At 44.4% G+C, this 25,954-nt stretch overlaps 1 long non-coding RNA gene across 1 annotated transcript in view; it reads right to left on the bottom strand.

Moving 5' to 3' along the window:
* Positions 1-2,245: 2,245 nt before the first annotated feature.
* LOC124616781 overlaps positions 2,246-25,954 on the bottom strand; it is a 68,918-nt gene continuing 45,209 nt past the window's right edge. Inside the window, exons 3-5 of the long non-coding RNA XR_006979882.1 lie at positions 3,086-3,192; positions 2,602-2,799; positions 2,246-2,490 (exon numbers count right to left, since the gene is read on the bottom strand). This is a non-coding gene — a long non-coding RNA (uncharacterized LOC124616781). The remainder of the gene's footprint in view (positions 2,491-2,601; positions 2,800-3,085; positions 3,193-25,954) is intronic.

Genomic DNA, 25,954 nt, shown 5'->3' with positions numbered 1-25,954 from the left:
GGAGCTGACAGAGAACCACAGAGTCCCTGTGAGAGGCCCATGTGGAGGTCTCCCACACATTTGTAGTCTCCTTAAAGGCATACAGTTTGTGACCTGGGGTCCAGACAAACACCACCGAACAACTGGACTGTTCCAGGGCATAGATGGACTCCTGGGTGGTCGCTACCAAAGGATGACAAGGGTAGCACTGATTGATAGCTTGTATGCTGCTCAAGGAGTCAGTACACAAAAGAGATGACTCCCCAGGGAATGAGCGGATGTGCTCAAGAGCATGGTATATAGCCACCAGCTCGGCAGTGAAAACACTGCGGCCATCAGGCAAAGAATGCTGTTCAATATGTCCTCCATGGACATACGCAAAGCCGACGTGATCATCAACCATCGAGCTGCTGTCCGAAACCCTTTCATGGTCTCCATACATGTGAAGAATCATGAGGTAATGGCAGCGGAGCCGCAGGGTTAACAGAGTCCTTAGGGCCACGTGAAATGTCCAAGCGAAGCCGCGGTCCAGGTGTACACCATTGAGGTGTACATGAATGGACCTGTGTATGTGAATGGACCTCAATTATAGGTGGTAAGGGCAAGGACTCCAGTTCCAAAAGAAGGGATTGGACACGAACTGCAATTGGAAGCCCTGACGTGCGCCGCCGATGAGAGAGAAGAACCGCGATGGGTGGGAAAAGGAGATGGGAATTCGGATGCACAGGAGAACTACGAAAGTGTGCAATGTAACTGGAGAGCAATTGCGCACGCATTACCTGCGATGGAGGGACTCTGGCTTCCACCAGGACACTGGTCATGACTCATCCTAAAAGCTCCTGTCACCTGGCGACTCCCACAGTCAAGGTGGGATTGAACAAGGTCTCTGTAGAGCTGCAGCAGCGTAGAGCAATCTGCATGCCAGTTGGTGTTGCTCAGGCAGCGGAGGGCATTGAGGTGCTGCCAGCACTTCCGCTTAAGTTAACGGTGAGGAAGCCAAGTCAATCAGGCATCAAAAACAAGTCCTAAGAATCGATATGTCTCCACTATAGTTAGTGGATCGTCATTACGGTAAAGTGCTGGTTCTGGAAGAATGGTACGATGCCGACAGAAGTGCATAACATACGACTTTGCAGTCGAGAACTGGAAACTGTGGGCAAGAGCCCATGACTGTGCCTCGTGGATGGCTCCCTGTAGGCACCGCTCAGGAAACCCGTACTGATGGAGCAGTATGAAATGCAGAAGTCATCTGCAAACAGAGAAGGTGAGACGGACGGCCCTACAGCTGCTGCTAGACCATTAATGGCCACTAAAAATAGAGATACACACAATACAGAGCCCTGTAGGACCCCATTCTCCTGGATATGGGGGGGGGGGGGAGGGGGGGGGGGGGGGGAGGGGACTAAGGGAGGCACCAACTTGGACATGGAAAGTACAAAGCGACAGGAAGTTCTGGATAAAAATCGGGAGTGGGCCTCTGAGGCCCCCTCTCGTATAATGTGGCAAGGATATGATGTCGCCAGGTGGTGTCATACACTTTTTTTAAAATCAAAACAGACAGCAACCAGGTGTTGGCGTCTGTAAAAGAAGCCTGGTCCTTTTTATTTTTGATATTAATGCATGCCTGGTTATTAGCTATATCCTTAGGCAACTTGATATAGCTAGATCCTCCATTTACTGGATCATATACGTGTGTAGGGATGTCCAGGTGTAGTATCTGACTGAGTGCTTTAACTAACCCTCCGACTTCCATCTCGGGAAAACCAGGCCAGTATAGCACTCAAGATGGATTTACGAAACCACTGGACAATTGACGTGCTCTGTGGCATCGAGCCATTTTTTCTCCGAAGATGATTAAGAGTTGTCTCTTCAACGCGAGCATCAACTTTGTCGGGATGTGATAATTTGATGCAAAGCACGCACTGCATTTAATGGCCAGAAAACTTATCATTGACTACTTTGAGCAGCTTCTTTTCCACGACAGGAAGGTATGCTCTTAGAAAACCAACAGGGTTGCGATACCCTCCTGCCAGGTTCTTGATCCTTGAAAGTGTCTAATTACCGCATATTCTAACTGCGATATGGTGTCACTGACCTGATGTCCTTCACTGAAAGGACGGGGAAAGGGAACTGCCACTATCCACATGATCATCTCTATTACTATTAATACTGCTCTGTGTTCACCCCGCTGGTATGGTGCTGGGGAGAGGCAAATCGGAATGCGCCAAGCCACACATACCTTGTGTTTATACCAATTCTGACGAGGCTGATATGGATGACAGAGGAGGATGCTGTAGTGCTACCGGGTCACACCAATGAGAACAGCCAGGCTGTGGCTATGGTTCCCAATGCTGTTGCTTTTGCTGCTGTTGCAGACTCGATCGATAACTTGAGGGGTGGTAGATCATTGGTAGGTCCGCAGACACCAGAGCGGTGCTGCTGGGTGGCAATTGTGACCTCCCGTGCTATGTGTAGCGGCGCCCTTAGAGGAGACGCGTACTTTACCAGGCACTAGAAGAAGAGATGAAAAAAATTATAGTTAAGTACATTTCTTGGCACTGTTGAGACAGTGAAAGGAAGAATACTGATGATCACAAGGTTATAAGCAGAGTGAGTAATTACCTTTTTTGCTCTGGCTCCAAGGCATGAACATTTCACTGGGCGACTCCCCCACATCCTCAAAGAAGTGATCACCACCATCATTAAACAGGGCCAGAACGAGATGCCTTTTCGCCTCTATTTCAGTGACCCTCTGCCTGACCCATTCACGAATGTCACTATCCTCATCAGAACCGGCGTCTGGTAATTGGTCTGTCTCGTCTACAACAGACAAGACATATAAACCATTTTGTGAGAGAAAATAAAACTTCCTATACTACTACTACTAGTGTTGCTGCTTGTGAAGTGGATAGTTCTTTTCAGCCTCCAGCTCAGTTTGCATTTGCATCAAGTGAACTAGAGAGAGAGAGAGAGAGAGAGAGAGAGAGAGAGAGAGAGAGAGAGAGAGAGAGAGAGAGGTGGGGGGGGGGGGGGGGGGGAGTATGAAACAAGAAAATGTTTGAACCACTACTATACAGGAACAAATTTCAATGAAAATTATACTCACAAGGCAATCCTGGCTGCTAGCCCATCACAGGAGGCTGGACTTACAGTGCCACGGTCCAGTCCCCTCCCGTCTCTCCTCAAAATCCAAGATAAAATCCTGGAGTTGTACTATAACAAGAAACGGAAACTGAATTAACAAGGTGAATTTAAGATACACATGAAATACACACTCAAAATACTAATTATTTACTAAGTTGGTAATACTGTCTCCAGAACTCTACTTATCTTGCCGCTATACTCTGAATTGTTGCTGCTAGCTCTCCTCATCTTGGTGACAAAAATGTACGTAACACAGACTGATTGAGAGGGGTTATGGGACCAAACGGCGAGGTCATCAGTCCCGCAATTCAGAAGTTAATCACAAGAAATAGGGTCCGCTAAAAGTGGATGGATCCAGTCAGGGGAGTCCTAATAATAAACATTAAACACCCACAGTAAAAGGCATAAAAGGTGAGACCAAATCTAAAAACTGGAAGAAAGGGGCGGTTCATGGGGTCACCAACTGAGAAGACTGGAAAAGAGGGCCCAACCACAACCAACCAGCCAATGCTCGAAGACTAAAGTAGAATCTTATACCTGGAAGTAAAAAACACTTTCACAGAGGTAACTGAGGATCAGATCAACCATCTGTCAATCATCTAATATTAAATTTAAGGAATTGGGAAGACGACACTTAACACAAAGGGTGGAAAGAAGGGGACATTCCACCAATATGTGGGATACTGTCTGGCTCCAAAACCACATTGTGAGGGTGGGTCATTACATAGGAGGAAACAATGGGTGAGCCTGGTGTAACCAATGCATAGATGGTATAAAACAGTGGACTCCTCCTGAGAGGACACACACATATGAGAGTACACACAACAAGGCTGACAGCAGTGGACTGAGGACTATGGAGGGCAGGTTGTGGGTTTATACAGATTTAGGCGACCAATGAGAGAGCTTCATTTGAATGGACAGCCAATGAGAAGCCTTTATGGAACATCACTATTTCCTGGAAGGGCTCCATGTGGCTATCATATCTCTTTCCAAACAACAGGAATGCTTTTATGATTAATAGCATTTTTGCAAGCATGTACAGACACAATGAAGGCTTTTAGCGGTGAGAACAAGAGTGAATGTTTACCATTTCTGAGAAGTTTGTTGAAAACAGGACATCATGTTTTCTGGGAAGGGTGACACACAATGGATGGGGTGCCTCATTAGGAGCATCAGGAAGAATGCATTCCATGTTATTCTGGGAGATTTTCGTCAACAGTTTCCATAAGCAGTGCAAAAGATTCCTATAGAATGTCCAGAGGGAGGCTAGACTTTCATTTACATACACATGAAACATCAGTATAACACTGACAACCTTGTAGCCGCACCTGCGACGGTGAGTTGCTAGGATAACATCTTGCTCAGCAATTAGGCCATGTCAGAGCTATCACATATAGAAGCTCTCAATGAGTCGTCGTTCATGTCATGGGTGCCAGCCAGATATGTCTCACCTGTGGGACAGGCTGGCATGTAGAGCAATTAGAAGACCGCGTCTCCTATTTATGCTAATCCGTACTGGACCCGCAGATATGAAGGTGACGCGTCAGCGCACCTGACATGGCGGCCCCGTAAACATGTTACCACCCTCTCCAGGTGGGCATGCCCAGAAATCTCGCTTGTGGGACAGGTTGGATCCGTGTCGGTGCACTGCCCAAGAGAGCGTGCCTCTCACAGCTGGTCATCATTCCACCTTGGACCTTTGTAGGGAACAGACAGCTGGTAAGACACAGTTGGATTTCTTAACGATAGTTTGAAAACATTTTTACATGCAGTGAGTGTTTGTGCACTGCATTATTTCATCTAAGTGTTGTGAGCATGTTTGCTGAGCATTATACATGCATTATTCCGACAATTTAACACATAGTGAATGTGTCTGTACATCGGTGTACTGCATTATTTTGCTAATTTAAGAGTAGTTTGCACATTGTAGGCTATGTATTGCAATCAGGGCTAGTGTTTTGTATCAGCATAATAAATAAACTACGTGAAATCCATCCCTAAATAAATTGTTTCAGCTTCCCGCTGAAGTACACTGCTTCCTCTGCAACAGCTGGTTGGAGACTGACCATTTCCCACCAATTCCAAGGTAGATGTGGTGGTTGGATGACTTAGGTTAGAGGAGGTAGCTCAACTGACCTATTTTCCCACCAAAACTTGAACTTCCCACCATGATGACACTGCAACATCATGGCAGCCATTTTGAATAAATTTGGAAGAACAACACAAATCCTGAATATTACACATGTAACATGCCTGGTCACTGTAAGGAGAAATAATTTGCTACAACTGCTGGGTACAGGGCCAGATATAGAGAGATTGCCGCAATAAAAGAAAGAGTAACGTGAGCAACAAACAACTTGGGAGACCATTAAATGAGTGCCGAGATGTATGTGCCACCACATCGTCAGTAGTGGGGCAAAAGGGGCATCACTCCACTTTGCATTATTGCCAATTTATTCAAGATGACGGCCACTGATGTAATGGCGGGAAATTCAAATTTTGCCGGGAAAATAGGTCAACTGGGCTACCTCCACTAACCCAACTCCCTTCCCCTCCCCTCCCCTCCCCTCCCCTCTCCCATCCAGAAATTGGCAGGGAAAAAAAGAGTCTGTACTGGGCTGCCAGATAGGATGGATGTAAGTCTTTATTTTTTATGCAGTGCAGTATATTGTTTATTTAAACATTTTGAATTGCCACTGATTGAGCACTATACAGTAGCTCCATCCAGTGTGTTCACCTTGAGGTCCAGGGGCCATCTGACCTACTTCACAACACCACTACCAAAAGGCGCTCTTGACCTCCCATGACATAATCCAAGATGGCAGCCAAGATTAAAAACTGTGGGAAATTCGCTCAATCTTCATCTAGCTGCTAGACGCCGAGGACCTCATGACAGTATGCTAATATATCGTGCACATGGCATTGTTTAACCAATTTGTTTAAGAATATTGTACATTTACTTCTGAAATCTAAAATCTCGAAAGTGACATTTGTGTTTAAACAATTAAGACAATGTTAAGCTACTGTGATACTTTTTTTTAAATTCTGATAGCGACATGAACCACGTAATTACACTGTCACAGATCACACTAAACATATCTGAAAAACTTTCTCGGGAGCACTCTGTGCACCAGAATCGCACCCGCTGGAAGCAGCCATGCACCGGGTTTGAAGCACTGGCCACTGGCAACTGCAACAGCCACTGCAACTGCAGGGCAGTTGCACTAAGCACATCCTCTCTTACTAGAATTACCTCACCCTTCTATATGGCGCACATATACTCCTTGTCATTGACAAGAACTGCTTCAGGCATTATTAAAATCTGTTTAAGCAATGCGAGGCTGGACATAGCAAACACTTCCTGTTGAGGTCCAGCCCATGACTGTAACTGCCATGTGAGTATTGAAAAATTTCATTGTAGTGGTAGTAGTAGTAGTAGTAGTAGTGTAATTTGTTTTTGTATCGTTGGTTTATTTCTTATTTCATGCTTGTTCTTGTTCTAGCTCACTTAGTAAATCCCGCCTATATATATACTCAATAATACGTTCCCTCTTTCCTGATGAGGCAACAGTTTGTTGCGAAAGCTTGAATTTTGTGTGTATGTTTGTGTTTGTTTGTGTGTCTATCGACCTGCCAGCGCTTTTGTTCGGTAAGTCACCTCATCTTTGTTTTTATATATAATTTTTCCCATGTGGAATGTTTCCTTCCATTATATTGATTCACTTAGTAAAAACTTAGCTTCAGCTGGAGGCTGAAAAAATACACCTGCCACACACTGAGGAACAGCCTCCAGTGGCGAATATACAGTGCCAACAGTCACCTAAGCGTAGATGAAAAAATACCTATGCGGTAGTAGCTATTTGTATTGTATTTTGTATTATTATGACAAAAATTCTAGCGGCTTTTGACCTCCTAGAAAGGCAGCTGAAAACTATTCACCAACTGCACAGCAGTCTCCAACACCACAAGAACGATGGAAGGGCAACAAACACTTAAATGGACAAAAGGGGAGAAGAAAATCACAGAAACGGGAGAAACTGGTAGAAGGGATTAAGATGACAAAACAGATTACCATGGCTGGCTGACCATGAGAATAGAAAGGAGAAGCCAGCCACTCTACAACCCATTAAAATGTCCACCCTAAAAGCACTAGGACGGATGACACTGAGTGACAAAGGACATGCACTAAAACTTAGATGAAATGATAAAACCCACCCTCATGAATAAAACATAAACAGAATCAGCCAATGAGGTGTTCTCAGACGAAATTATCAGCAACGAGCCCGGTAACCGAAGATTTCGTCGTAGGGCAACCAAAGTGGGACACTGCACCAGAATGTGGACCACTGTCCACAGGGGGCTGTAGCTCAGCCAGGTGGAAAAAAAATAATAAAAAAAAAATGCCGCAATTCCACTGGAGGATGACATTATCATGAGGCTGGGAAGGCATGAAGCATGGGAGGCAGGTTATGCCTCAGGGTCACCTGCTGCCACCGATTGAGTATTTGTAGCCGTTTCTAAGATGGATGAGGCATCAGTGAGATCCAGGTCCACAGTGGACACTAAGATCTCCAACGTATCCTCAGATGCAGAACTGACAGGGAGTGGTGGTCTTGGGGCCACCAGAGGGTCTTGTTTCTTAGCACACTACTACTTAGTTTGCTTGCTATCTTGCTTCTCTTTAGGGGCTTGCTAGGAAGATTTCTCTGAAGCAGCTTCAGGCATGGAGGAAGACTGTGAAGCTCTTTGTCCAGCAGCTTTTGGCTCCTTCGGCCACTGGCAAGTGTCTGCCACGGCATTAGTGGAGACATTGGGAGAGAGGGCCCCAAAGGACCCCTTCCGCACGAGAGGAGCCAGAGGAGGCCGTTGCTTCTCCGGCAGGGGGAGGGGACCGATGTCCCTGTGCTTGGGGGTGGGGGGCTTGCTCCTGAAGTAGGAGCTTTGGGAGCAACAGAGGAAGATTTGCCCCCCTACCATCAAGGTGGTGGATGTATTCTGGTGGCCCAGAGGGCCCACTGTTCATTGCACAGAGTGAGGAACAACTGGCACTTGGGATGGCGATGGTGGCATAGCTGCAGCATATGTCGACATCCATCTAATGGGGTGTAATCTTCCAAATTTACGAAGTGTAGCGGGAAGACGTGCTCGAACTTTCAGCACGTAAAGCCCCGCAAAAGGGGAGGAATGTACGGCTTAACGTCACAGCGGTAAACTACCACCTTGACCTTTTCAGGCAATGAATCACCTTCAAAGACCAAGATGAAGGCACCAGTAGCAACCCTGTTGTCTTTTGGTCCCCTGTAAATGCGCCGGATGATATGAACACCCCGCTGTTCTAAATTGGCGTGGAGTTCGTCATCAGACTGCAAGAGGAGATCGCGATGGAAAATGATCCCTTGGACCATGTTGAGGCTTTTATGGGGAGTGACAGAAACAGTAATATCACCTGCTTGTCGCAGGCAAGTAACGCTCAGGATTGGGCTGGGGATGCTGTCTGAATCAAGATTGCACCGTTTCGCATCTTGGACAGCACTGTCACTTCTCCAAACTTATCCTCAAGGTGTTCAATGAAAAATTGAGGCTTCATTGATAGAAAGGAGTCCCGATCAGTTCTGCTACACACTAAAAACTGAGGCGAATGTGGCTCTCTCCGTTCTGTAGCCCTGTGTTCCTCCCATGGTGTAGCGAGGGAAAGAAACGATTAGGGTCATTCTTGTTGGCATTGTATTCGATCTTGCCCTCCTTAGAGACATCTGGTACAATACGGTCACCAGCAAGAGATGACTTAATCTGCTTCATTGCGTGTCATCCACCCTGATGCCACCCACTCAGATTAGGGCATTCCCCCAGGGCACCACCCAGCCACAGCGAAGGCCAACTGGCATGATGGCCATTGCCAGGAGTCCTGATACCCCAGTAAGACAGCTCAGGCATCAGCAGTGCGATCCCCGTGTTGTCAGGGGGGCTACCACCAAATGGGTACATGATGGCCCCACCACAATGGACTGGCTACCGTGCTGGATACTGGCTGCAGAGAAATCCATTATTGTCATGGGGGCAAAAGAGGACAGGAGACAACTGAAGAAGATGACATACCCCGGAAAGTGTCCTCATACAAATAGCTGAATTGCAGGTGGAGATGCAAAGCCATGACAAGAGATTCAAGAGATCGAATCTAAGGGCACTATGGACAACTCGTGCACTGTGTAAGGTGTCCTTCGCCATATGGCTTGCACTTCAGTAGAATTTTGAAAGTGACAAGTCAAATCCTACAGGGGACCACCACATTAAGGCCGAAACGTGAGAGTCTTTTTAGTCTCCTCTTGCAACAGGCAGGGGGGTATATATCTTTGGTGGTGGTGATGATGTGATGGATCAGAGGCACCATATCGAGCTAACTATTTGTAGTGTTGTTCTCAGAACCGATCGCAGCCCTCTGGTTTGGAGCCGAGTGGAAGGCTTAAACCAGAGGCTCAGACGATTCTGCAGAGATCTGGGGTGCAAACGTCTCGACCTCCGCTATCAGGTGGAGAAATGTAGGGTCCCCCCCTGAATAGGTCAGGCATGCACTACACGCAGGAAGCTGCTACAAGGGTAACGGAGTACATGTGGAGTGCACATGTGGGGTTTTTAGGTTAGAGAATTCCCTCCCTAGGCCCGTCAAGACGCCTCCTGAGATGCAACAAGGAAGCAGTAGGCAAAATACAACAAGGAATGACAATATTAATGTGGTAATAGTAAACTGCATGAGCGTCTATAGAAAGATCCCAGAACTGCTCTCATTAATAAACGGTCACAAGGTTCACATAGTACTAGGGACGGAAAGTAGGCTGAAACCAGATGATCCTGTGGCCAACTACAGTACCCTCTCCTGTCCTTTTTAGTGAAGGACATCAGGTCAGTGAAACCATATAGCAGTTAGAATACTTAGTGTAGCAGATGCCTTTGAGGAGCAAATCCCATTCACAAGGATCAAGAGTCCAGCAGGACTATCGGGTTTCTCAGGGCGTGTCTTCCTCTCATGGAAAGAGAGCTCCTCAAAACAGTCCATGACCCGTGGTATCCTACCATTAAATGCAGTGCAGTGCTGTGCATCGCACTTGTTGCAACACACCTAATGTATCTATGGCATTGGAGAGACAAGTCTTCATTATTTTTTTGGGAGAAAATGGTGTGATAATGTGGAGCACGTCAATTGCCAGGTGGTGGTGTGAATCCGCATTGAGGGCTATACTGGCCTGGTTTTCCGAGACGGAAGTGAGAGGGCAGCTAAAGTACTCAGCTGTATACTACACCTGGACATCCAAACACATGCATATGATATGGTAAATGGAGGCTCTGGCTGCATCAAGCTCCGTAAGGATATAGCTAATAAGAGAGCACGCATTAATGTCTAAAACAGGAAGGATCAGGCCTGTTTTGCAGGGTCGAGAGAAATTACAATTATGGAGATCATCCTGGGCGTTCCAGTACATACCATGTAGGTGATAATATTCGTGGGTGATGTAACTTTGATGGTATCGAGTTCCTGTCAAGATCCAGGACATACCTAAATTTGAGGCACAGAATACTGGAACATAGGTTCAGGTTTGTGGCCTGGTGAAGAAAAGCAAGGCAGACGAAGAGAACAAGCTGAGCCATGGTTGACTCATGTTATGCTTTGCATTAAACCTTGGTTGCTATTCTGTGATTAGTCTACCACAGTTATTGCGATTATGCTGTTATCCTCTCTCTCCGTGAGTGGCAGCAGCACCCTGTATCGATATTTGCACCCTTGTACTATCTTTGGCCTTGTGCTTATAGTTTCCAGCTGTACCATGTGTGGGCAGTTGGTCGGAGCAGCGAGGAAGTCTCTGTGGCACGTGTCTCACCGGGGCCACTGGTGGCATCGACGCACGGTTGGAGTGTGAGGGGCAGTTCCCTGCTACTAGGTCTGTGGCTCACTAATCCCGGACACTAAAGTTGAGTCTTTACTTAATTTACCAGCCAGCCCCAACTGTTCACAATGTGTCGTTTCAATTTCGTTGTGGGCTGTTGGGACATCCCTGCGAGCAACAGCGTGTGTCTTCAAGTTGGTGAAATTCTAGCCACCCTCCTGTGGAGTTTAACTTACCTTTATTATTTTGGAATCGAAGTGCACAAGTGGAATCTTCTGCCTTACGGCCGTTAACATTTCGGTTACCTGCCCTGGCCATTTACATAAATTGAGGCAGTGTATTTTCCTGGTCCTGCTGTGACTGTTTAGCATGGCGTGTAGTTTGACAGCCGAATGTGTAATTCGTTGTGGGTGCCAATACCTCCTGCGTTGTTCCAAGGAATTCCCTGTTGTGTGCTGGTCGGGTGGAGCAGAAGTTATCCTGTCGCTTGGTCCGCTGACTGTCTGTTGGTTGGGTTGTCGTCGGATTGAGAATTGTTGGGCCGACTGCCTGTCCCACCTAAGTGAGCGTTAGTGTTTGAATTCCAGGCCAAACCTTGGAAAATTCTGAGCGCCATTTGATGTGCTGCCTTTTCTTATTTGTTCTTGTTGTTCATGTATGGCTTCTAGCTGATTTTAAATTAAAGTTGTTTTGCCCTCGAGGCGTGAGATTGAATGGTGCATTTAGCTGGGAATTAAGTTCTAAAATTAATGTTTGGGTTGCTCTGTTTTTAATGTTTCCTTTACTCTTGTAATGTTTGTCAAATGAATAAAGTAGTATGTTCGAGTGAAACTGATAGCCACTCATTTTGGCCCCTTTCCACAAATTAAACTATCTGTCCCGTCCTGCAGGTATAGCAGGGGATCTCACAAGCGTATGGTTGTCAGCCCCCTCCATTTCTCAAAATTTGCCGGTGAGTGTAAGATGCATAGAACATGCTGCTGTTCTCTGAATGTGATAATTATCATTATGTTTGGATCAAAGAATGTCCTGACTTCTGTTCTCTCAACTGAGTAACCACAAGTGTCTAAAGCATATTCGTTTAAGGTGACTCAACACCTTTTCTGCACGCACGTTATTAGCGGTTCATCTAGGAGACTGTACTTCCAAGGACGCAGTACATATTGTTATGCCTACTGCGGAAAAAAATAAATAAATAAAAAAGAAATCAAAGGTTATGAATGCTCACCACGAGGAGCAATGCCCATTTGTAGTGTATGCCGACTTTGAATGCCTCCTCGCTTCTGACCCACTGTAAAGGTGACTCGATGACCTCACATACCGCCTTTACAGAGAAACGCATACCATATGTGGCAGCGTACCAAACTGTATTGTACTATGATTTGAGTCTCAACCACTAGGAATCTTACGTCAATGACAATCCTGCGGTTTGGCTGCTCACTGTGCTCAAAAACTTTCATCAGAGGTTGATAGGCTTTACAACCAAAACGTTCTCATGACCACATCAAAAGAAAATGAAGATTTCTACAATAAACATTTGACTGTCATATCTGTGAGCTGCTGTTAGACATGCTGAAACTCCTCATAGAGACCACTGACACCTAACGGGGAAGTTACATGGCAGCTCACAATACATGGCAATTTGAAGTACCAGCTACCAAGCCACAAACCTGTTTTATTCCACAATTTACGTGGGTATGATGCTCACTTTTTTTGTTGAGCACTTGGCTGATTTCAGCTGGGAGAAAAATCAGGTCTGTGTCCCACCTGAGAGCATCGGGGAACACATTTCATTCTCCAAATGAATGATGCTGAGAATTATGCTCTGCACACTACGTTTTGTGCAGGTACAACTCCAGAAGCTTGTTAAAACTCTACCTTGGGAGGATATGCATACCACTGGAGCTGCATTTCCCAACAAGGAAATGGACTGCTGCACAGTCTTCCATATTCAGCCGCTGTTGCAGCTTATTTGCACCACTTTTCCTAAGTAATGATATTGTTCCACCAATCACAACTAGACCTTCCTCTATGTTTGCTTGAACTTTTTGGTGCAAATAGTACAATGCCACTTATCAATATAGGTTCTTTGGCACTAGACATAGCGTAGCAGACCATGTGAATACACTACGAGAAATGAAGGTATAGATGATGTGAATATCCCACGAGAAAGGTTTGCCGGCAGTGTGGGCAGAGATCTTAACAAGAAACATTGTTGAGAACAGTGCTAGCAACACATCTGCAATGAAAACATGTTGCAAACTTCAGCACAGGCACCGATTAGCGACAGTAAATTGTAGTGATTGATAAGGAGAAATGTGGATCTATATGCCTGAAGTTCACAACTTGTTCATGCAAAAAATACAAATATATTTTTGGGTTAGTGGTTATTCATAATGCAGAGGCCACAAACAACTGTGCAACACAAAGAAAATTTGATGCCACACAGGAAAATATTGGTGGATAGCATCCAATGAAGAATAAATTACAAATCACTAGTTTTACATGCCAACTTCAATGGGGCTAAATCAGGAAGCGTTTTGTTAATTGCAGCAGCATGCTGTTCAGTATGTGCAAGGCAAACACAATGGAGACTTCCTGATTATTTGAGTAATCACCCCAATGAAGCTGCAGGAGATAAAAAGGACTTTTCCAAGTGCCTAGGTCACAGAATTCAAAGCAAGTATGAACTAATACGTGACTATTATGAAGAGGTTAGGCATTACATTGCAACATAGGACACTTGCTCAGCAACTTTCCCTAGCTTTTGATGAATTACTTGCATATCAGCACCATACAAACTACCTAAAGGTTACAAATGATTGTTGAGTTGTTTTAGGCAGATCTTGAGCCATTTGATTTCAGTGAAACAGTAAATCTGAACACGATAATCAATATTTCTCAAGGAACCTCTCTGTAAAAAGGAGGTTGTGTTACTGTTAGGTGAAAATTATATATGAGAGATAGAGATAGAGGTGCTGGCCAGTACTTACCTCAGCTCAGTACAGCTGATAGATACACAAAACAGAATAGAAAATTTACATTCCTAGCTTTCGGAACTTTGTTCCTTCGTCAGGGAGGAGAGAGGGGAAAAAAGGGAAGAAGGGAAAGTGGATTCAGTTACTCACAACCCAGGTTATGAGGGAAAGGTAAACAGGGAGGGTAGCAAGGATGGAGGCATGGTTGTCAGAGGGAAGCCAACGGTATTCTACTGTAAGAACTGTGCCAGCTTCAAACCAAAGAGGATGCATACAGAAGTAAAGAGGTATATAGTACAAAGATAAACACAACTATGTAGGATGAAAAGATGCGTGAATGGCTAAAGAGGAGAGGGACAAAGGAAAAGACTGAAGAGTAAATGGGAGTGAGGTTGGTTAATGTAGGTTCAGTCCAGGGGGATGGCAGGATGAAAGGATGTGTTGGAGTGCAGCCAAATGGCATGTACGGTGTAGCAGGTTCCTAGGTACCTAGAATTATGCTGGAGGGCATGCTCTGCTACTGGGTATTGGACATCTCCTAGGCGGACAGTTTGTCTGTGCCCGTTCGTGCGCTCAGCCAGTTTAGTTGTCGTCATACCGACGTAAAAGGCTGTGCAGTGCAGGCACATCAGCTGATAAATGACATGTGTTGTTTCACATGTGGCCCTGCCTGGAATTGTGTATGTTTTACCAGAAGCAGGGCTGGAGTAGGTGGTTGTGGGGGGATGCATGGGACAGGTTTTGCAGCGGGGTAGAGAAGGTGGTCTGGGAATATTGTAGCATTTGACAAGGATGTTACGGAGGTGATCTCATTTCAGGGCTGTAATATCCGTGGCGGAGTAATTTGTTGATGTATTCGAGGCCAGGATAATACTGGGTGACAAGGGGGATGCTTCTGTGTGGTCTGGGGGTAGGAACATTGTTGTTGGCTGGGGAGGAATGTATTGCTCGGGAGATCTGTTTGTGGACAAAGTCTGCAGGATAGTTGGGGGAGAGGAAAGCACTGGTCAGGTTATTGGTGTAATTGTTGAGGGATTCGTCACTGGAGCAGATACTTTTGCCACGAATACCTAGGCTGTAGGGAAGGGAGCATCTTTGTGGCCTGGACTCATGGTGAAGAAACACTCCTTAATTTCCTCCATAACCTCAACTCCTTTCTGAATCTGAATTTCACCTGGTCCTTCTCCAAAATCCAAGCCACCTTCCTGGATGTTGACCTTCATCTTGTTGAAGCTCACATCCCCACCTCTGTCCACATCAAACACACACACACACACACACACACACACACACACACACACACACACACACAACATTCAAGCTTTAGCAACCCACGGTTGCTTCATCAGGAAAGAGGGAAGGGGAGGGAAAGATGAAAGGATGTGGGTTTTAAGGGAGAGGGTAAGGAGTCATTCCAATCCCGCGAGCGGAAAGACTTACCTTAGGGGGAAAAAGGGACAGGTATACACTCGCTCGCACACACATATCCATCCGCACATATACAGACACAAGCAGACTTGTGTCTGTGTGTGTGTGTGTGTGTGTGTGTGTGTGTGTGTGTGTGTGTGTGTGGGTGCGCACGCGAGAGAGTGTATACCTGTCCCTTTTTCCCCCTAAGGTAAGTCTTTCCGCTCCCGGGACTGGAATGACTCCTTACCCTCTCCCTTAAAACCCACATCCTTTCGTCTTTCCCTCCCCTTCCCTCTTTCCTGATGAAGCAACCGTGGGTTGCGAAAGCTTGAATTTTGTGTGTGTGTGTGTGTGTGTGTGTGTGTGTGTGTGTGTGTCCATGAACATACCAACACTTCCATTTGGTACGTTACGTCATCTTTATATATATAAACTGAGTGACCTAGAAATCCTTGCATAACAGGAGTTACTGAACAGAAAAATGGAGCAAATATAAGAGTGCAGTACATCAAGTAGCCGAAAGAAATACAATCTAAAAAACAAGACTGACAGTAAGTGCAAAATGGCTAAGCTGGAATGGCTAGAGGACAAATGCAAGGTATAGAAGCATTTCCTATAGAAAATGAAAGAAGCCTCTGGAGAAAAGAGAATTAACATATGAATATCAAAAGCTCAGAAGGCAATGCAGTACTAAGCAAGGAAGAGAAGCTGAAAAAGGAATGTACAGAGGCCTACATAAAACTAACTTGAGGACAATGTTACAGAACGTGAAGAGGAAGATGGGATGAGAGAGTAATACTGCACAAAGAATTCAACAGAGTAAAGGCAAATCTAAGCCAAAACAAGGCCTCTGGAGTAGATGGGATTCCCTCTGAGTTGCTGAGTTCCTTGGAGAAAGCCAGCCATAACAGAACTATTCCATGGTTCAGACTTCAAGAAGACTGTAATAATTACAGTTCCAAACATAGCAGATGCTCACCAGTGTGAATACCACTGAACCAACAATTTAGTAAGTCATGGCTGCAAAATACTGACAAATTATTTACAGAAGAATGGAGAAACTGACAGAAGCCCAACTCGGGATTACTACTGCCTCCAGAACCGAAACTGATCTTCCCTACGACATATCCTAGAAGACAGAGTGAAGAAAGGCAAACTTACATTGATAGTATTACAAAAGAAAGTAATTAGAAACATGTGTGTTGCAAAAAAACGGGAATCCTGTCGACCACTGTTAAAAAATTTAAAAGTACTATCTATCCCCTCACTTTACATATATGAGATGGTGGTGTTCCTATATAGAAATCAACATACACTAGACAATTTCCGTTTTGACCACAACTACAGCACTCGCCACAGAGATAACTTCAAACTTCCAACACATCGTTTAAAACTTTATGCCCAAACGCCAGATTATATGGGGTTAAAAATTCTCAATAAAATAAAAGGCAGTAATATATTTAAAATGGAGATTGGTTCACTGAAAAGATTGCTCTTTACTCTCCTGGTGGAAAAGTGTTATTATTCTGTCGATGATTTCATTGAGGACAGCTTCACAATCTGAACACAGGGATTGTAATACACTTATTATTTTATGTACATGTGTAGCTGTAACTTAGAATTGTAAAATATAATGTAAAGTTTTGTAGTTCTCTTAAAAAAGTGAAAAAAAGTTTCTTTTGTAAACCTTGACATGTCTCCTGTACATCAAATCAAATGATTTGAAAATTGTATGTAATGAGATGAATAAACCACATAACATAACATAACATAACATAGCACATGTATACCTTGGGAAAGCTTTTGACAGTGACTGGACAACATTCTTTGAAACTTTAAAGGCAGCAGGGATAAAATACAGGGGTTGAAAGGTTATTTACAATTCATACGGAAAGCAGACTGCAGTTATAAGTGTTGGAGGACATGAAAGGGAAGCAGTGGTTGAAGTTCTGAGACATTGTAGCAGCCTATCCCTGATGGTATTCAATACACACATCGAGCAAGCTGTGACAGAAACCATGGAGAAATTTAAAAATGGAATTAAGTTCAGGAAGAAGAAAAGCGATCTTTCAAGTTCGTCAATGATGCATCAAATGCTACATCTACACTCTGCAAACTACCATAAGGTTCCCATTGTACCAGTTTTTAGGGTTTCTTAATGTTCCATTCACGTATGGAGCATAGGAAGAGTGCGTGTTTGAATGCCTCTGAGCGTACAGTATTTATTCTCATCCTATCCTCATGATCCCTCCATGAGTGATACATAGGGGGTTGTAGCATATTTCTAGAATCATTTACAGCTGGTTCTTGAAAGTTTGTTGACAGACATTCTCAGGATAATTTACATCTCTCTTCAAGAGTCTTCCCATTCAGTTCCCGCAGTATCCCCATTAGTAATGCCCTATTTGTCCTATATGGCATGGTTCCACACACTTTAGCAATATTCTAGGTTGGGTCACACGAGTGATCTGCAAGCAATATCGTTTGTAGAACGATTGCACTTCCCCAGTAACTTACCAAGAAAGCAAGTCTACAAACTGCTTTACTTATGACTGAGCCTATGTGATCATTCCATTTTATGAACGTACAAGGAAACTTCCTGGCAAATTAAAACTGTGTGCCGGACCGAAACTCAAATTCGGGACCTTTGTCTTTTGTGGGCAAGTGCTCTACCATCTGAGCTACCCAAGCACGACTCACGCCTCGGCCTCACAGCTTTACTTCTGGCAGTACCTCGTCTCCTACCTGTGAGGACGGGGCGTGAGTTGTGTTTGGGTAGCACAGATGGTACAGCACTTGCCCGCGAAAGTCAAAGGTCCCGAGTTTGAGTCTCGATCTGGCACACAGTTTTAATTTGACAGGAAGTTTCGTATCAGCGCACACTCCGCTGCAGAGTAAAAATCTCATTCTGGAAACCTACAAAGAGTTCCACCCAGGTATTTGTAAGAGTTGGCCAATTCCAACAGTGATTTATTGGTATTGTAGTCATAGGTCACTATGTTATTTCATTTTGTTAATTGCACAATTTTACATACATGAACATTTAAAGTAAAATGTCAAACTTCGCACCCCTTTGACACTTTTTCAAGATGTGACTCAATATTTATGCAACTTCTTTCAGATGTACTTCATAATAGGTAACTGCATCAATTACAAAAAGCCTGAGTTTACTATTAATATTGTCTGCGAGGGCATTAATGTATAACAGGAACAGAAAGAGTCCCAACACACTTCCTCAGGGCACACCCGAAGTTACTTCTACATCTGATGGTGACATGCTATCCAAGATAACATGCTGTTCTCCTCCCTAACAAGAAGTCCTCAATCCAGTCACAAATTTAGCTTGATATCCTGTATGATGGCACTTTTGACAATAAATGTAGGTGTGGTACCGAGTCAATGCTTTTCAGAAATCAAGAAATTCTACATCTACCTGTCTCTCTTGATCCAAACCCTTCAGTACATCATGTGAGAAAAGGGCAAGTTGGGTTTCACATGACTGATGTTTATGGAATCCGTTCTGGTTGGCACTGAGGTCATTCTGTTCAAGATACTTCATTATGCCTGCACTCAGAATATGTTTTAAGATTCTACAACAAATTTCAAGGATATTGGATGGTAATTTTGTGGATCACTTCTACTAGCCTTCTTTTAGACAGGTGTGACCTGTGCTTTTTCCAAGAACTTGGCACTGTTTTTCGTTCGAGCAATCTAAAATAGATTACAGTTAGAATAGGGGCTAATTCAGCCTAAATTCAGTACAGAATCTGACATGGATTCCATTGGGCCCTGGAGCTTTGTTAAATTTTAGTGATTTCGGCTGTTTCTCATCACCACTGACACTAACACTTACTTCACTCATCTTTTCAGTGGTATGAGGAACACACTGGGGCAGTTATGGGTTTTCCTTTGTAAAGGAGCATTTGAAAACTGAGTTAAGTGTTTCAGCTTTTGCTTTGCTACCCTCAATTTTAGTTCCTGTCTCATTCGCTAGGGACTGGACACCAACTCTGATGCCAGCAATAGCCCTTACACATGATCAGAATGTCTTTGGGTTTTTGTGAAATATTTGACAATATTCTGCTATGGTAGTCATTGGGTCAGAAACAACAAAGGACTTTAAAGATAAGTTCAACAGACTAGATAGCATCTTGAAAAGAGATTACAAGGTGAACATCAACAACAGTAAACAAGAATAACGTACTGTAACTGAATTACACGAGATGATCCTGACGGAATTACGAGGGTGATTTGAAAATGTTCTCTGAATTGAATAGAAAAAAAGTACTTACATCACTGAAACTTTCTTTTTCAATGTAGTCTCCTTGCAGACCAGTGAATATCACAGGAACAACTTGTTGGGCTAGTGCTGACCTCTTGTGGTGATTCCAACAACTTTTGAAACCACCTTAGGAACTATTTTCTGAAGCCATATCTTGAGCATAGCCTCATACTGAACTGAAATGAGGACAATAAGGATTTCAGCCAATAAGAGAAGAGCTTTTCGAGTGTGATGCTATGGAAGAATGCTTAAGATTCGAGGTGTTGACTGAATAATAAATTACGAGATTCTGTATTGAACTAGGTAAAAAAGAATTTTACAGAACAAACTGACTAAAAGAAGAGATCGGTTGATACGAGACTACCTGAGCCATTGCCGAACCCCCTCCACCCCCCCCCCCCCCCCCCACACACACACACACAAATCGTACAAAAGGAATCACTATATATTAAACCCCCATCATTTTCTCTCACTGCTACATAGAAATTCAAAATTTGGCTCAAAAATGCCTACAACTTCTTTCCATAATACGGTAAAGGTATGGTGCCCTGTGAGGTCATCCCCAGGCTTGATGACACTTTAAACAGCAAGGTGTTGACATAAGCAAAATAAAAGTAGAGCTCAGAAGTAAATGTGAGGTGTCAGGTGGGTTAATGATGCCACATTGGCACCAAATTTCACTGCAGTTCTATGCAACACATGTCCACAGTGACATGTTACACTGAGACTTCAACGAAAGCACCCCCTCCTTTGCAGCGTTCATTCATATATATTTCGCTGCTGAAAACGACAGTCTGCAGTGCAGTGTGCAACAGAGCAATATTCTTCACAGTCTTAGACTTTTCTGACACACTCCCAGACGATTCAACCCTTCTCTAAAGACATTACAGGGCTGCAACCCCACTTTGTTCTCGTATACAGGGTGAAACTGCAAAGGACCATTTGAAACCACTTGACGATGTTTGAACATGGTTCAAAGCAGTGTAGCATGTTTAAGCTTTTTCAACCCTCATGTAACTTCACAGGTGAATACGACCTCGACACATGCATGAATAAAACAGTGAAGGGTCCCTTAAGATCCTAAGTTTGCCAATAAGCCCTGTGCACCTTTACTGAGCACTTTCAAAATGTCCCAGTACCGAGGTAAGCATTCACCGATGACTGCGCACTGGTGGGATAGGCAATAATTTAAAGAGCCCTCGAGTTTCATTTCGCATGCAGTCAGCAAGCGGTAATGCTATAACTGAATGACACTCAACTGAGATTAGATCCGTAGTGTTGCCTATCCCACTGGCACACAATCATCGGTAAATGCATTTCTCTATACTTTTTTGAGATAGCCACCATCAACGGTGTGCAAGTGGCACCGAGGGTGTTGCCAAAGTGAGGTGACACTTTGCTCTTGTCATGTTCTTTTCCTTTCTTACTTCCTGTGATCATGCCACATGAGGGTGCGAAACAGGAGGGCTGAAAGAGTGAACATTCTTTGCTGCTTCTGATCACATTCATATTTCATTGAATGGTCCCTAGTGGTTCCACCCTGTTGACCAGGTCAAAAATTGCGGGCACACTCTACTCGAAGGATGTCAGATCAGGTTTAATGGGCCCGCACGTCTACAATTCGCTTAGTGATGCAGGGGCAGAAGGGGAGTATTGTCAGCAGTGTCTATGATTGTCAAGAATGTCATTCTGCTGCACATTGGACTGCAAACTGCTGGTTTTGTAAATGAACACACCAAGAGAGGTTATGATTTTACTGGCGCCCCTATGCCACCTCCTGGGGCCTTTTCATAGCGATTCTGGGTGGTGGTGTGCTGCAATGTTGTCCTTTGCCCCCCAGAAAACCACATAATTTAAAATACGGGCATTGCAGTTCTAACCTCCGTCACAAGAGGCATCAATAAAGGCGATGCGATGTAGGCCAGGGGGTGGGGGTGGAAGATCTTTCTGTCATGTGACAAGTCTACGGTGGCTTTGGCCAGAAATGTTGTGAAATTTGGTGCCACCTTACACCTCACATGAACTTCTGAGCTCTGGCATTTTTTCATCACGTGTCAACTTCTTGCTGCTCAGAGTTTCGCTGAGTGCGGGGGATTGTAGTCAACTTACAGTCTAATTTCGAGCTTCTTCATCACAATGGAAGAAAACAACAGGGTTTAAAAAAGTTAGCCTTTAACCTTTTCGCCCACCATCAAAAAATTATACTCTGTTCTAAAACCGAATGAATTTATTGTCATACAGTCACGGTTGGCAACACTCGGCTCTGGGTGTATATGAAATCGTTTCATTGAGGCATTCTAATTGCTGCTGGCAACTGTTGCACATTATAAACTGTTCACTAACGTGTAAGCTTTGGTACTGTGAACCTGAACCTGAACTCTGCATTCTCATGGGTGATTAACTGGAACACACTAAACCCGAATACAGCAGATTAAACTGTGAAGCGAAAGAAGAGCATATAATTGAAAGTATTCTGTACTGTTTACATGGAAGAGGATGAAGCTACAGATTTTAGCAATGAAGTTTCAACAGATAAATGGATGCTGCTGCTGCTGCTTCAGATATGCATTGAAGACACCATTGGTGCTTGTAGTGATACAGAAGTTGAAAGAGAAACGATGATAATAGCAATGAAAATGACAGAGCTGGTAGAAACAGTGAGGTGATGATGGTTGTTTGGTTGGTGTTGAAGGAACCAAACTGTAAGGTCATCAGTCCCTTGTTTCAAATGTGGTCCATTCCAATAGTGTGACATCTCAGAAAAGTCAGAACGATAAAAGGGAAAAGGCTACAAAATGGAAAAGGGCAGTCATGTTGTCAATGGTAAAAACAAAATGAGGCAAGTCAGCAAGAGAGCGAACCCAATGCTATGCAAGAGGCAGGAAATATCCCACCTCTGAAGCAGCAGAGGCAAGACCACCTGCGACTTAAAAGGTGCAACCACTAGAATGTAGAAGTGCGTATGGCAAAAGGAGACAAACCAATCCTAAAAAAGAATGATAAAAACAGAGTAAAAGGGGAAGAAAAGAGGATCTCGGCCAGGGAGGGGAGTCAAGAATCTCCCAACACAGTTTACAGTGGGAGATACCCCAACCCTCACCGCACTCCCCCTACTCCAGAGGGAGATTAAAAACCTTAGAACTGAAACTAAAAACCACTTTCACAGAGGAAACTAAGAACCAGTTCAATCATCTGGGAATCGTCAGCCAACATTAAAGGTAAAGTGCGGGGAAGTCTGTACTTAGTATGCAGAGCTAAAAGAAGGGGGGGGGGGGGGGGGCATTCCACAAAAATGATGTGGGCTACTGACTGGAAGGCTCCACAACCACAAAGTGGGGGTGGCTCATTACACAAAAGAAAACCATGGGTCAGCCTGGTACGGCTGATGCAGAGACGACACAGCATGGTTGAGTCCTTTCGGGACAGGCGGAAGGAAGAACGCCATGGGACAGGTGTCATCTTAATCGCACAAAGTTATTAGACAGAAAGGTAGCCATGATTGTGCGAAGTGGGATTTGATATGAAGCCATAAATCTGCCGCAGGAGGCATTACAGAGAAGGGGGTTAAGTGACTGCTGCCCCAGCCAAACGATCAGCAAGCTCATTACCTGGGATACCCATTGGCCAGGGACCCAAAGGAAATCAACTGAACAAGCAGCATGGTGAAGATCAGCGAAAGGGTGATGGATGGCCAAGAACAAGGGTTGGCAGGAAAAACACCGATCAATAGCCTGAAGGCAACTCATTGTGTCCGTACATAACAAAATGCGGGTGAGTTGTGACTGTTTAATAAAGGTACGGGCCTGGAAAATGGCCATCAATTCTGCAGTAAACACCCCACATGTAGTTGGCAGATGATTTTCCATGCCAACAGAGAATGTGAAGGCATATCCCACACGATCAGTAGATTTAAAGCCATCGGTGTAAAAAAAAACCACAGGATCCCGAAACTCTCATAAAATTCAGCGGAAAAAACAACGTAACACCGTTGGGGGAACAGAATCTTTCGAACCTTGGCGGAGATCCATCTGAATCCGGGGCCAAGGAACTAACCAAGGGGAGGTGTTGGGGAGGAAACGTGGGAGACAGGACACACAAGGACGCTGAAAAACACGGCGGAGAGACGCAAGGCAGAGCCCAACCGGTAAACCCACTCAAGGGCGGGAATTAGGTGGTCGACATCCTTGGTCTGGGAACAGTATAGAATAGGAAGGATAAGTGGGAGAGAAACGGACAGTGATTGCATAAGAAACCAGAAGCTGGGACCGCCCAACAGAAAAGGGGGGGATGCCAGCTTCAACAAGGAGACCATCAACAGGGCTAGTAGAAAAGGCACCGGTGGCCAAACGGATGCCACGATGGTGGACCGGATCCAGGAGGCACAGTGTGGAAGGAGCAGCCGAATCGTAAACTTGACAACCATAATCAAGTGAGACAGCACTAAAGCCCAATAAAGGCAGAGAAGAGTGGAACGATCCGCACCCCAAGAGATGTGGGCAAGGAAGTGAAGGACACAGAGTTTACGGAAACAACCTATCTTCAGAAGTCTGGTATGAGGCAGCCAAGTGAGCTTGTTGTTGAAAAGAAGACCTTGGAAACAAAACTGTGGGACCACAGGTAATCATTGTGCATTGAGGTAGAGCTCCGGATTGGGCTGCACTGTAGTACGGTCACAGAAGTGGACCGCCTGAGATTTTGAAGGAGAGAATTGAAACCTGTGTGAGATGGTCCACGCAGAGGCATGCTGTATGGCTCCCTGCAGCCTGTAGCTGCCGCTCTGCAGATAACCCAAATGCAGAAATCATCCACATACAGAGCAGGGCGATGTACTTGAGGACAATATTATGGAAATGGAAGAGGATGTAGAGGAAGACTAAATGGGAGATAAGACACTGCGTGAAGAGTTTGACAGAGCACTGAAAGACCTGAGTCGAAACAAGGCCCCGGGAGTAGACAACATTCCATTAGAACTACTGATGGCCTTGGGAGAGCCAGTCATGACAAAACTCTACCATCTGGTGAGCAAGATGTATGAGACAAGTGAAATACCCTCAGACTTCAAGAAGAATATAATAATTCCAATCCCAAAGAAAGCAGGTGTTGACAGATGTGAAAATTACCGAACTATCAGTTTAATAAGTCACAGTTGCAAAATACTAACGCGAATTCTTTACAGCCGAATGGAAAAACTGGTAGAAGCGGACCTCGGGGAAGATCAGTTTGGATTCCGTAGAAATGTTGGAACACTTGAGGCAATACTAAACTTACAACTTATCTTAGAAGAAAGATTAAGAAAAGGCAAACCTAAGTTTCTAGCATTTGTAGACTTAGAGAAAGCTTTTGACAATGTTAACTGGAATACTCTCTTTCAAATTCTGAAGGTGGCAGGGGTAAAATACAGGGAGCGGAAGGCTATTTACAATTTGTACAGAAAGCAGATGGCAGTTAGAGTCGAGGGGCATGAAAGGAAAGCAGTGGTTGGGAAAGGAGTGAGACAGGGTTGTAGCCTCTCCCCGATGTTATTCAATCTGTATATTGAGCAAGCAGTAAAGGAAACAAAAGAAAAATTCGGAGTAGGTATTAAAATTCATGGAGAAGAAGTAAAAACTTTGAGGTTTGCCGATGACATTGTAATTCTATCAGAGACAGCAAAGGACTTGGAAGAGCAGTTGAACGGAATGGACAGTGTCTTGAAAGGAGGATATAAGATGAACATCAACAAAAGCAAAACGAGGATAATGGAATGTAGTCAAATTAAATCTGGTGATGCTGAGGGAATTAGATTAGGAAATGAGACACTTAAAGTAGTAAAGGAGTTTTGCTATTTAGGGAGTAAAATAACTGATGATGGTCGAAGTAGAGAGGATATAAAATGTAGACTGGCAATGGCAAGGAAATCGTTTCTGAAGAAGAGAAATTTGTTAACATCGAATATAGATTTAAGTGTCAGGAAGTCGTTTCTGAAAGTATTTGTATGGAGTGTAGCCATGTATGGAAGTGAAACATGGACGATAACTAGTTTGGACAAGAAGAGAATAGAAGCTTTCGAAATGTGGTGCTACAGAAGAATGCTGAAGATAAGGTGGGTAGATCACGTAACTAATGAGGAGGTACTGAATAGGATTGGGGAGAAGAGAAGTTTGTGGCACAACTTGACTAGAAGAAGGGATCGGTTGGTAGGACATGTTTTGAGGCATCAAAGGATCACAAATTTAGCATTGGAGGGCAGCGTGGAGGGTAAAAATCGTAGAGGGAGACCAAGAGATGAATACACTAAGCAGATT

The sequence above is a fragment of the Schistocerca americana genome, chromosome 5 (assembly GCF_021461395.2).
Source record: "Schistocerca americana isolate TAMUIC-IGC-003095 chromosome 5, iqSchAmer2.1, whole genome shotgun sequence".
Lineage (NCBI taxonomy): Eukaryota > Metazoa > Arthropoda > Insecta > Orthoptera > Acrididae > Schistocerca > Schistocerca americana.
The sequence above is the reverse complement of the archived record's forward strand: the minus strand, read 5'-3'. Positions and strand labels throughout refer to the sequence as shown.